The sequence below is a fragment of the Lipotes vexillifer genome, unplaced genomic scaffold (genome assembly GCF_000442215.2).
Source record: "Lipotes vexillifer unplaced genomic scaffold, Lipotes_vexillifer_v1.1 scaffold95, whole genome shotgun sequence".
In the NCBI taxonomy this organism is placed as follows: Eukaryota; Metazoa; Chordata; class Mammalia; order Artiodactyla; family Lipotidae; genus Lipotes; species Lipotes vexillifer.
The window spans coordinates 2,184,471-2,197,054 of NW_006791458.1; positions in this window are offsets into that span (position 1 = coordinate 2,184,471).

The window sequence follows — 12,584 nt, forward strand, 5'->3', positions numbered from 1 at the left end:
CGCGGCATGTGGGATCCTCCCAGACCAGGGCTCGAACCTGTGTCCCCTGCATTGGCAGGCAGATTCTCAACCACTGCACCACCAGGGAAGCCCCGAAGATCATGGTTTTAAAGGACACATGCACCCCAATGTTCATTGCAGCACTGTTTACAAGAGCCAAGACATGGAAGCAACCTAAAATGTCCATCGACAGAGGAATGAATAAAGATGAGGTACATATATACAATGGAATATTACTCAGCCATTAAAAAGAATGAAATAATGCCATTTGAAGTAACATGGATGGACATGGAAATTATCATACTAAGTGAAGTCAGTCAGACAGAGAAAGACAAACATCATATGATATGGCTTACATGAGGAATGTAAAACAAAATACAAATGAACTTATTTACAAAACAGAAACAGACTCACAGACTTAGAGAAGGTTACCGGGGGGGAGGGGGAGGGGGAGGGTTAGATGGGGAGTTTGGGATTGACATGTACACACTGCTATACTGATTGATTTATTTTTTTTCCCTGTTCAGCCTTGATCTTTATTTTTTTAATTTAATTTTTTTAGCATCTTTATTGGAGTATAATTGCTTTACAATGGTGTGTTAGTTTCTGCTTTATAACAAAGTGAATCAGCTATACGTATACATATATCCCCATGTCTCCTCTCTCTTGCGTCTCCCTCCCACCCTCCCTATCCCACACCTCTAGGTGGACACAAAGCACTGAGCTGATCTCCCTGGGCTATGCGGCTGCTTCCCACTAGCTATCTATTTTACATTTGGTAGTGTATATATGTCCATGCCACTCTCTCACTTCATCCCAGCTTACCCTTCCCCCTCCCTGTGTCCTCAAGTCCATTGTCTATGTCTGCATCTTTATTCCTGTCCTGCACCTAGGTTCTTCAGAACTTTTTTTTTTTGGTTCCATTTATATGTGTTAGCACACAGTATCTGTTTTTCTCTTTCTGACTTACTTCACTCTGTATGACAGTCTCTAGGTCCATCCACCTCACTACAAATAACTCAATTTCGTTTCTTTTTATGGTTGAATAATATTCCACTGTATATATGTGCCACATCTTCTTTATCCATTCATCTGTCGTTGGACACTTAGGTTGCTTCCATGTCCCGGCTATTGTAAATAGAGCTGCAATGAACATTGTGGTACATGACTCATTTTGAATTACGGTTTTCTCGGGGTATATGCCCAGTACTGGGATTGCTGGGTCATATGGTAGTTCTATTTTTAGTTTTTTCAGGAGCCTCCATACTGTTCTCCATAGTGGCTGTATCAATTTACACTCCCACAAACAGTGCAAGAGGGTTCCCTTTTCTCCAGACCCTCTCCAGCATTTATTGTTTGTAGATTTTTTGATGATGGCCATTCTGACTGGTGTGAGGTGACACCTCACTGTAGCTTTCATTTGCATTTCTCTAATGATTAGTGATGTGGAGTATCCTTTCATGTGTTTATTGGCAATCTGTATATCTTATCTGGAGAAATGTCTATTTAGGTCTTCTGCTCATTTTTGGATTGGGTTGTTTGTTTTTTTGATATTGAGCTGCATGAGCTGCTTGTATATTTTGGAGATTAATCCTTTGTCAGTTGCTTCGTTTGCAAATATTTCCTCCCATTCTGAGGGTTGTCTTTTCGTCTTGCTTATGGTTTCATTTGCTGTGCAAAAGCTTTTAAGTTTCATTGGGTCCCATTTGTTTATTTTCATTTTTATTTCCATTTCACTAGGAGGTGGGATCTTGCTGTGATTTATGTCATGGGAGTGTTCTGCCTGTTTTCCTCTAAGAGGTTTATAGTGTCCGGTCTTACATTTAGGTCTTTAATCCATTTTGAGTTTATTTTTGCGTATGGTGTTAGGGAGTGTTCTAATTTCATTCTTTTACATGCAGCTGTCCACTTTTCCCAGCAACCACTTATTGAAAAGGCTGTCTTTTCTCCATTGTATATTCTTACCTCCTTTATCAAAGATGAGGTGACCATATGTGCGTGGGTTTATCTCTGAGCTTTCTATCCTGTTCCATTGATCTATATTTCCTTTTTTGTGCCAGTACCATATTGTCTTGATTACTGTAGCTTTGTAGTATAGTCAGAAGTCAGGGAGCCTGATTCCTCCAGATCTATTTTTCTTTCTCAAGATTGCTTTGGCTATTCGGGATCTCTTCTGTTTCCATACAAATTGTGAAATTTTTTGTTCTAGTTCTGTGAGAAATGCCATTGGTAGTTTGACAGGGATTGCATTGAAACTGTAGATTGCTTTGCGTAGTATAGTCATTTTCAAATGTTGATTCTTCCAATCCAAGAACACGGTATATCTCTCCGTCTGTTGGTGTCATCTTTAATTTCTTTCATCAGTGTCTTATAGTTTTCTGCATACAGGTCTTTTGTCTCCTTTCCTAGGTATTTTATTCTTTTTGTTGCAGTGGTAAATGGGAGTGTTTCCTTAATTTCTCTTTCAGATTTTTCATCATTAGTGTATAGGAATGCAAGAGATTTCTGTGCATTAATTTTGTATCCTGCTACTTTACCAAATTCATTGATTAGCTCTAGTAGTTTTCTGGTAGCATCTTTAGGATTCTCTGTGTATACTATAATGTCATCTGCAAACAGTGACAGTTTTATTTCTTCTTTTCCAATCTGGATTCCTTTTATTTCTTTATCTTCTCTGATTGCTGTGACTAAAGCTTCCAAAATTATGTTGAATAATAGTGGTGATAGTGGGCAACCTTGTCTTGTTCCTGATCTTAGTGGAAATGGTTTCAGTTTTTCACTATTGAGAACAATGCTGGCTGTGGGTTTGTCATATATGGCCTTTATTATTTTGAGGTAAGTTCCCTCTATGCCTATTTTCTGGAGGGTTTTTATCATAAATGGGTACTGAATATTTTCAAAAGCTTTTTCTGCATCTGTTGAGATGATCATATGGTTTTTATCCTTCAATTTGTTAATATGATGTATCACATTGATTTATTTGTGTATATTGAAGAATCCCTGCACTCCTGGGATAAACCCCACTTGATCATGGTGTATAGTCCTTTCAGTGTGCTGATACACTGCTATATTTAAAACAGATAAACAACAAGGACCTACTGTGTAGCACAGGGAGTTCTGCTCAATACTCCGTAATAACCTAAATGGGAAAAGAATTTGAAAAAGAATAGATACATGTATATGTATAACTGAATCACTTTGCTGTACACTTGAAACTAACACAACATTGTTAATCAGCTATACCCCAATTTAAAATAAAAATTATAAAAACACAATAACTGGCATAGCACCTGAATATAGTGATTGCTCTCAAAACAGTAACTGTCATCATCATCATATCAATATTCTATCAGTTGGCAAATATTCTTTCCTTTCCTTACTCTTCCCTCTCTTAAATATCCCAATCTAGTTAGATACCAAAAATCACCATCTACATAAAACACTACACACAAATATACTAGATTTCTGGGTTCTTCCATCCTTTTCTTCTTGGGTCAACTTTACTTAATATTATTATTCACAATTACCTCTTGGAAGCATTTGCAGCTATAGTTTGCTGGAAAGATGGTGTCTGACCACATATTCTTTACAAGTAGACTCACTACTAGTGTGAAATTGAAAGTTTTGGTGACATAGTGAATGATCATTGAATGAGTCAATTTCATGTTTCTTAACTGAACCCCGAGATTCTCAGGCCCTCATTCTACAAAAAGAGCAGGCAACCCCAGGTATAATTTTACCCTCTGTATCTCCTTGAGAGGTCTGTTGGAAGTAGTCATAGCATGTAAATGTGGAAAGGTACTTTGGAGGCAGTCTTTTGACCCATACTTATTGATCACTTGCTCTGTGTTCAGTACTGTGCTAAATGGCATAAAAAGGCATAAAAAGGAAAATCTTTAAGGTACAGTTCCTAACCTCAGTGAGCTCACAACCCAAGTAGGGTATTAAAGGCTACTAAAATGCAAAATTTCCCCAAAGATTAATATCTTCAGCAGGGGACATTAATTGACTTGGCCTAGGGAAGAAAGGAGGGGGAGACCTAGTGGTGCTTTCCATGAATTATCTCATTTAATTCTTCTAACATCCTATGACACAAGCACTTCATTATCCCCATTTAACAGATGAAGAAGACCCAGAGAGGTTATATAGTCTCTCCTACTAAGACAAAACAAAACAGTGAGCTGACTTTATGATTGTGCTGAAAGTCAGAGAGAAATGATCCTTCTAGTTTAGGGGGGGAAAAAGGAGGACAAACATGGATTAATAGCTACTAACAAGCAAGGAAAAAGGAGACAAAGTGAAATCCTCTATGGGAAATATATATTTTTTTATGGTTAGAATACTATAAACATGTTACAGTTCAATTCAGACCTCTAAGCTCTTTCCTCTTTTTGTGAACCTCCTTCCCTAAATCAAGTTGGCTTCTAAAAGAGTGCTCTGAATGTACTAAAACATCATCTCACTTCACATAACAAAACAGCATGCAGCCTACATGCAGATCATTTTTGCAATAATGTTATAGTGACAAAAATCGACAAGTTTCTTGTCAGAACATCTTGGTTATTAAAAATACATTAATAGCTCATTTTTCAAGATACTGTACTAATTCTGCTCATTTCCTATTGAAACTTATTGAATACTAAGAGCCTAATCAACCAGAAGTAGTGTTCAGTGGCCACAAAGAGTACGCTCCATTAAAGAAAAAAAAGAATTATGACCAAAAAGGTAATTATAATACATTGTATTTATCTGGCACTGCGCTCCTCTAATGGTTAAGGGCTTTATAATTCACATAGGAAAGGGCTGAAGATGTAAGGTGTCCAAAAGTAAAATTAAAGACAGCGGCAGGCAATAAGGTTTAAGAGCTTTTCAGAACTCTTCAGAAGAGAAGGTCTGCTTAAAGTGCTTTTGCAATGGGTTTTCCTTTTTCTGTTTTCTTCCCTCCACTATCTTAATATCTACATATCTAAATGATCAGAAACAACTACAAGCCACCGCGAAACCAGAAATTTCCACTCTACTACATATTAGCAGTGTGACTTTGGACATTCTTAACACTTTATTTAGTCCAAACGACTATCAGATTTTAGGTGTCATTCTCTGGGTATCAGTAAAATCATACTGAAATAATATGTCATACCTTGCAGGGGTTGTGCTAAGACTTAAGATTAATGTATGTGGAATATAGGCACATTGTAGACACTCAATAAATTATGGTATTACTGTTCTTGCTCCAAATAGATGAGACTTTTTAAGGGTGGGGATTATATTTTATTCAACTTTGTATCCACAGCACTAGCACCATGCTTGGCATATGGTAGATATTTAGGATATGTTTGTCACACTACACTGGAGTCCCAGATATGAAGCAATGTCTGATCTTAAAATCCCTCTAAGCATCATGTTCTCTCTGGGTGCCCAATAAATGTTTGCTTTTGGCTATTCAATAACAACTTAATGATTATTGATTAAATATTGAGCTTCATTTTTACCCTCAAGGATCTTAAAATTGATTTGGAAAAGCTAGGTTTACACATATGAAACGATGGGAGAACACAGCCTGCGATGGATCTTCTTTCCTCTTCTCTGCCCAAACTCCATTTCCTCTTTTTCCTCTTTTTTCTGGTAACATATCTTGGTTTTCCTTGCTGGAATTGATACTCCACACTCCATGCTATTAGGAGCTGTTCAGCATTCTCCAGAAAATATATACTATTAAAGAATCTAACACTATAGTCATTTCTGCCATGTGGAGCTACTCAGGTCATCATGTGACTCAGGCCAGACTAATTGGAGCATCACATTCCTGTGGCTACAGCAATTGACCCAGAGATGGGTAGAAAGTCAGCAGAAGCTTGTCAAAAATGTACCCTCTGAACTGAATCTTACAGAAGTTATAGACTACTCTGATAAGCTCAGAGAATATATTATCAGCAGAATACCAGGAGACCACAGGCTGTAGGATGTTCAGAGACTTCAGCTGCTTGAGATGCTTCAGCTTCCCATGGAAGATGCTCTTGGGTTGGTGATGATGGAACTGGGCCCATCAGGCACAAGGTCCTGACAGTCTCAGGAAATTCCCAGTGAGGCATCATACTGTAAAACTGTAGCTTCATGGTTGCAAAAACTGACTTTAGCAACTCTTGTCAATTTCTTCGTTCTCCATGAACACCAGTATGCTGCACTGTGCACAAGTCATGTAATAATAGCCAAGTGTCCCTATGCTGGTGCCACAGTTATCTAATGATGACAGTCATGGCCTGGGTCTAGGAGGAGGTGAGCACAGCAGGCCAACAAGCAGCATGTGCCCAATCAGACCCAATGATACTCCTACATGGGAATTCTGTGGAACTGCTGCGAAAGAGGAAATCTGCTTCCTGCTGGTGTTATTAAGAGGACAAGATTCAACTTGGAGCTGCTGGCAGCTATCATGCCATCGTGAGGTGGAGATCTTGAGAAAGGAGCTTACCCAGAGGAAGAGGGAGTGCAGAAAATCAAGCTGAGTCCTGACGGTATCATCTGAGCCTCAGGATCCAGTCATGCCTGAAGTAAGTTTACCCCTGGACTTTGCAGTTTTGCAGCAAACAAATTGTCTCTTTTTGTTTTTGCTTGAGACAGTTTAAATTGTAAACCGTCATTTGCAAGCTACCACACAAACAAATGTGTGACTCAGATGACAAATGTGATTTACGAGTACAAAGCAGAAATTATTCCTAGAATAACTAGGTTAACTTCTTGAAGCACATGAAATATAGACTGGTTCTTTCCAAACTAGAGAATATTTGTGTTAGTACAAAAGGGAGGATTTCTACATGCTGAAACAGATTTTTAAAAACAACATAAAAGAGGATAAACGAAGGAACGGAATGTAGAAACAGTCTGATGACAGAAAGAGCACCAGAGGGTCAAGGTTCTAGTCCTTACTCAGCTATCAACCAACCTGATGGCCTTAGAAAGACTGCTTTTCCTCTTCAGGACTCAGTCTCCCCTTATGTCAAGCACAGAATTGGACTTGTAGGTCTCTAAGATTCTCTCCGACCCTACCTTCTAAGGGTCTATGAAATCATAAAAGGCTGTTCACAGTCCTGTATATTTAAACATCTCCACAGTCACCCATTCTCGGAATATAGACTCTTCCTGGTCTTTTGTCTTTCTCTCCACCCCCCATTCCTTCATGTTCTGAATGAAATGGAAATAGACAAGCTACATTCGCTGAAAAGCCATGACTTTTAAGCTCTGAAAGCACTTGATTGTGCCCAGAGAAAGCTCCTCTCTGAGTGAGGGTGATGAAAGCAATGGGAAGGGGCCGCCTGATTAATTGCACCTCTGTGGAGATTAAAGCATGAGCAAGGAATTTGGAGGAACTTTGCTCTTTCTGAGCTGTCTTCCTCTGCCCTCTTCCTTTTCTGTGGAGAGAGGCTTTGGCATCAAGGTCTAAATTAACATCCAAGCTGTATTGTATGCAAAATAGATACTGAACTAGCTTATAACTGTGCAGCCTGTAGCATCTGCTAAAATAGAGTCATGTATCCCCCGAGAAACATTTTCATGTTCATAATCCAATGAAGATTGACACCAATTCTCACCAAGGCTTGCACTCTTGGTTGGAATGTGTTCTACCTTAAAACCATTGCAGGTAGCACAGGGAGATCAGCTCAGTGCTTTGTGACCACCTGGAGGGGTGGGATAGGGAGGGTGGGAGGGAGATGCAAGAGGGAGGAGATATGGGGATATATATATATATGTATAGCTGATGCACTTTGCTATAAAGCAGAAACTAACACACCATTGTAAAGCAATTATACTCCAATAAAGATGTTAAAAAAAAAAACCCATTGCAGGAAGATATGTAAAAATGATGAGAACTCTTCAGGCTGGATTTGAAAGGGGGGCTTACAAAGGCATATATCTTCAAATTCTAAGTGCCCAAGTCATTATCTAACACTATTATACAAATTTATTTGTTTACTTACTGTCTGCCACCACCTTGAAGGCAGTGACTTCATCTTGTTTACCACTGAATACCGGAGCCTGGCACAGACTAATTGATCAATAAATGTTTATTGAATGAGTGAATGATCAAATTTTAAGTAGTAAAGGATTTAGCTCTTTTAATTAACCAGAAACATAAACAATTGTTATCAGAATTTGGTGAGAAAACCACAGATACCACACAGACCTGATATAATTCTAACTTAAAGCAAAGACACCTGACATTGTATGTTCCTTCACTGTAGATAAATGTGTAGTATTAATCTGGCTTTGAAAAGAGTTCATGGTCCTGGGGTTCAGGGAACTCAGTCTGGGCATCTTTGATGTCTCTTAACCTCTTCATTTTGCATTTAATGTATAGAAAAAGAGTTGTGTTCTCAGCAGATGCTAGAGACTCCCGTTTAAAGTAAACCCTGGCATTATTGAGACAATGCTTGGTTGGCTACACCTGCTTGGCCAGGGAGTCCCTGCAGTCAATGAATGTTGGCCAACCTCCAGGCTTTCAAGAAAGGGCCAGAACCACTTCACCCAAGACATTTTGGGGTCCTGGGGGAAGGAGAGAGAAGAGACAGTTGGCCAGATGGAGTGGGATGAGGGCAAGGCTGAACTGTGAGCTGTGACTCCTCCCGTGACCTCTCATGTTGTTTTTAAACTCACTACACCCATGGACTCCTAGCTGCACTTTCCTTTTTTTCTCTTTTGGATGCATGGGACCTGAGTTTCTCATCTGAGAATGTTGGTATGGGATGGACAGAGATAGGACTTGCAGATCCAAAGTCGAAAATGCCCATGATAAAGGATGCCCTTGAGGATTTGGAGAAATTGAGATCTGCCACAGGCAGTGGATGGGGAGATGTCTGAGCTGAGGTTATTTAGATGTCTGAGAGATGGTGGCTTCAGTGCCACTGGGGTTGCATGCAGTTGAGGAAGCCAAGGCAACAAGACATTGGTAAAAACAAACAAACATAACACAACAAAAAAGATTCTGGTTCTAGAGCCAAACGCCCTGTAATTGAGTTAGAATCCCAGCTGTCAAAACTGTTCCAATGGGCCCTACTCAAGTCAAAAGCCCTTTGAGCCTCCATTTCCTTGGCCACTGCCTCAGAAGGTTGCAGGAGACAAAGCTTATCAGCTCTTAGCACAGAGCTCAGCAAGGAGTTCATATTATTTTGAGTTTAAGAGATCTGCCAAAGCATCCAGACCAGAAACGAAAACAAGGACAAGAACCTGGCCCTCCTGTCACCTCGTTTGCTGCCCTTTTCCCAAACTCTGAGGCTCCATCCCTATTTTCAAGGTAACATCACAGATGGAAGCGCCAGCTTTGTGTTTTTTAAAGGCCCAGCTGCTTACTTGATGGAAACATCCTGCCCAATGTGACTTTATAAAAGTGAGAACAACATGACTACTTTAACTAATAGCAGTGAATTATGACTTCCTGTGTATTTATTAGGACAACACTATAAATGGGAAATTGTTGTGGTGTCCTTGGGGAGAGGAAGAATTTAATTCCATGGGAATCCCATTGTCTTCTCCCATTTGGGCTCTCTTTGCTGGGGAGAAGTCACATTTATCATCTGATGTCTAACATGACATTTATAGTCTTGTTGAAGTTGTTTGCAGTGTTGATGGGCTGCTGGCTAGAGATGTCTGAGCCTGGAGCTTCACTGAGACAGTGAACCAAGGAGGAAGTCTGGCTGGATGTGGAGCCCAGCCATCTGTGTCCAAGAACCAACTCGATTTTTTGTGCGGACACAGGAAGGTAATTTCCCATCTCAGTGCCTCAGTCAATGCAAGTGAAAGGTTTAAAGGTTTGGCTTAGACAAATTTTAAGGATCTTTCCATCTGTAATATCACATTAGTCTAATAATTGAAGCCAATTTCATTGCTGGTCGAAAGGGAAATCATTCCTTTGCTGACATTTGCTTTGCGTGCTTTTTGCACTGGGTCTCCATATGTCCACGTGCTGGCTGCACAGTAGACAGATTTCTGTTTTCAAAGTGAAACTCCAGGCAGCTGAGCTCTCTGTTAATTTCAAATTGTCAGCTTTGTCTAGCTACCCAGTATCCTTCTCTTCACCCTGTGCTCTGCCCTTGGCATCTGCCTGGGCCTGTCCAAGGAGATTCAGAATTATGTGGAATTCACGTTGTCTTCTTTGAAGGTGACAGACTTCTTAGGGCTGCAATGAGGAAAATGTGGGACTTGGTGTATGAGAAATTGTGGAGGTTTTAGATGATGTCATCTTTCTCCAGAGAAAACTTTTATTTTCTTCTGGCCAGCAGTGAGAGGAAGAACAGATTCTGCCTATCCAATCAGGAATGGAGATGGGTCTCAACTGAGAGTTAGTAGGGGTTAGTCTACTTCCAGTTTGTCAATCTGTCTTTACTCTTGGTCTTAACTGGAAGCCCGGCGTGTTTAGTAGGGCTCCTCATTCTAACGTCTATGAGCTTCACCTTTGTCTCTCCACCTCTGTGTGAGTTAGTTTTTTAGCTTCTGACCAGCCGCCTTCTGCTTGGTTTCTTAACCTTTCACTCCCACCCAGTTTAGGATGCAACAAATTCCTTAAAGTAAAAAGCAGAGCAGAATATCAGGCTCACTTCTCCTAGAGTCTCTGTCCCCTGGAATCTCGTGCCCTCAAGTCCTGGCTGCCGTGGTTGTTCTCTGATGCCATCAAACAGACCTTTGTCTTTGAATTTAATCTAGCTTTTATAGTTATTTTAATTAAGATTAATGGGAGGGTTGGTCTAAATCAAGGCACTCCATCATAACTGGAAGCAGAAATTATATAATGATTTAATTTTAACTGTAACCTTCAAGAGGCAATTGTCTGCACGCTCTGGTTTGGAAGAACATCAGAGTCATATTGAACCCACTTTGAATGCCAATGCTGACTTTCACTTATTCATTCAAGAAATATTTATTGAGTGCCAACAATATTCCAGGTATTGCATATCAGGCACTAGGGAGACAATGGTGTACAAAACGTGAGGTCTCTATTCTTATAAAGTCTTCTTGGGTAGTATATACGTTAAATAATACATAGATATAGATTATAGTAAGATCTCTGAAGAAAAAGAACATGATGCCTAGTCAGAGAAATAACAAGGTAGAAGTAATTTAGAGGGAGATGGTGCACAGGGAAAGTCTTTGAGGAGTCATGCAGGTTGAAAGCTGAAGGCTACATTGCAGTTAGCAGGATGGAAAGTGCGGGTGCTGGGTAGGTGGGGAGCATTTCAAGCATAAGGACCAGCACATGCAAAGACCAGGAGATGGTCAAGTCTGATGAACGAGAATAACTAAAAGTAAGTGCATCTGGATGAAACACAGAGATCAAGGATGAGATGAGGTAGGACTAGGATAAGGACTAGGATTGCTGGCCTAGGAAGAAGTCCAGGTTGTACCCCAGGAGGACTGGGGAGCCACTGCAATATTTTTAAGTACGGGAGTGATGAGGTATGATTTATTTGATGAAGATTGCCCTGGCTATTTTGAGGAAAATGGATTTGAGTTGGGATAGGGCAAGAGTTAAGGAAACCTGATACAAAGTGGTTATGATGATCCAGCTGAAAGATGATGGTAGCTTGAAGGACAGAAATGGCAATGGAGATGGAAAGAGGTGATGAATCAGAAATATTAAGGAGGAAAAGCATCAGTAGGATTTGGTGATGGACCAGATTGGAGAGTAAGGGAAGATGAGGAATCAATAATGACTCCCACATTTCTGACTTGGACAACCAAGTGGTCATGTGTGGATCCACAGTCACTAATTTGCCACAGCCACTATAACAACATATCACAAACCAGTGGCTTAAACAAGAGAACTTTATTATGTCACAGTTCTGGAGGCTAGAAGTCTGAGATCAAGGTGTTGGCAGAGTTGGTTCTTTCTGAGGGCTGTGAGAAAGAATCTGTTCCATGCCTCTCCCCCAGCTTCTGGTGGTTTGCTGGCAATCTTTGGCATTCCTTGGCTTGTAGATGCTTCACCCCACTCTCTGCCTTCATCTTTATGTGGTGCTTTCCCTCTGGGCATGACTCTATGTCCAAACTTCCCCTTTTTATAAGGATACCAGTCATATTGGATCAGGGCCCACTCTGATGACCTCATCTTACTCACCTGATTACATTCCCAATGACGCTTCCAAATAACGTCACATTCTGGGGTACTGGGAGTTAGGGCTTCAACATGTGTGTTTTGGGGGAAGATGCAATTTGACCCAAATAGTTACATAGCATCTCTGGGCCTCAGTTTTTTCACCTGCAGACCGGGGACAAAAATACCTCACAGAGCTCTTACGAGGAATAAACAAGTAGAGGTGTTTAACATGCCAAGAATAGTATTTGAAACATAACGGAACTGAGGAATTGTTAGTCCCTTTCTGCTCCGTTGCCTAACCCAGATAGAATGGGGAACTTCCAATCAGAAGGGAGGAAAATCCATTAGGGAGGCCTCCTGGGGCACTTGGGGGTCTCAAAGTGCCCCCTAAATCATGCTCTGCTGGTGAATGCCTCCAAAACAGGGCAGGCTTGATTCTCTGGGACTAGGCCAGCCAAGAGTTGGAGGAATGATTGAGACTCGGCTGCTCTGGTCAGGGAAA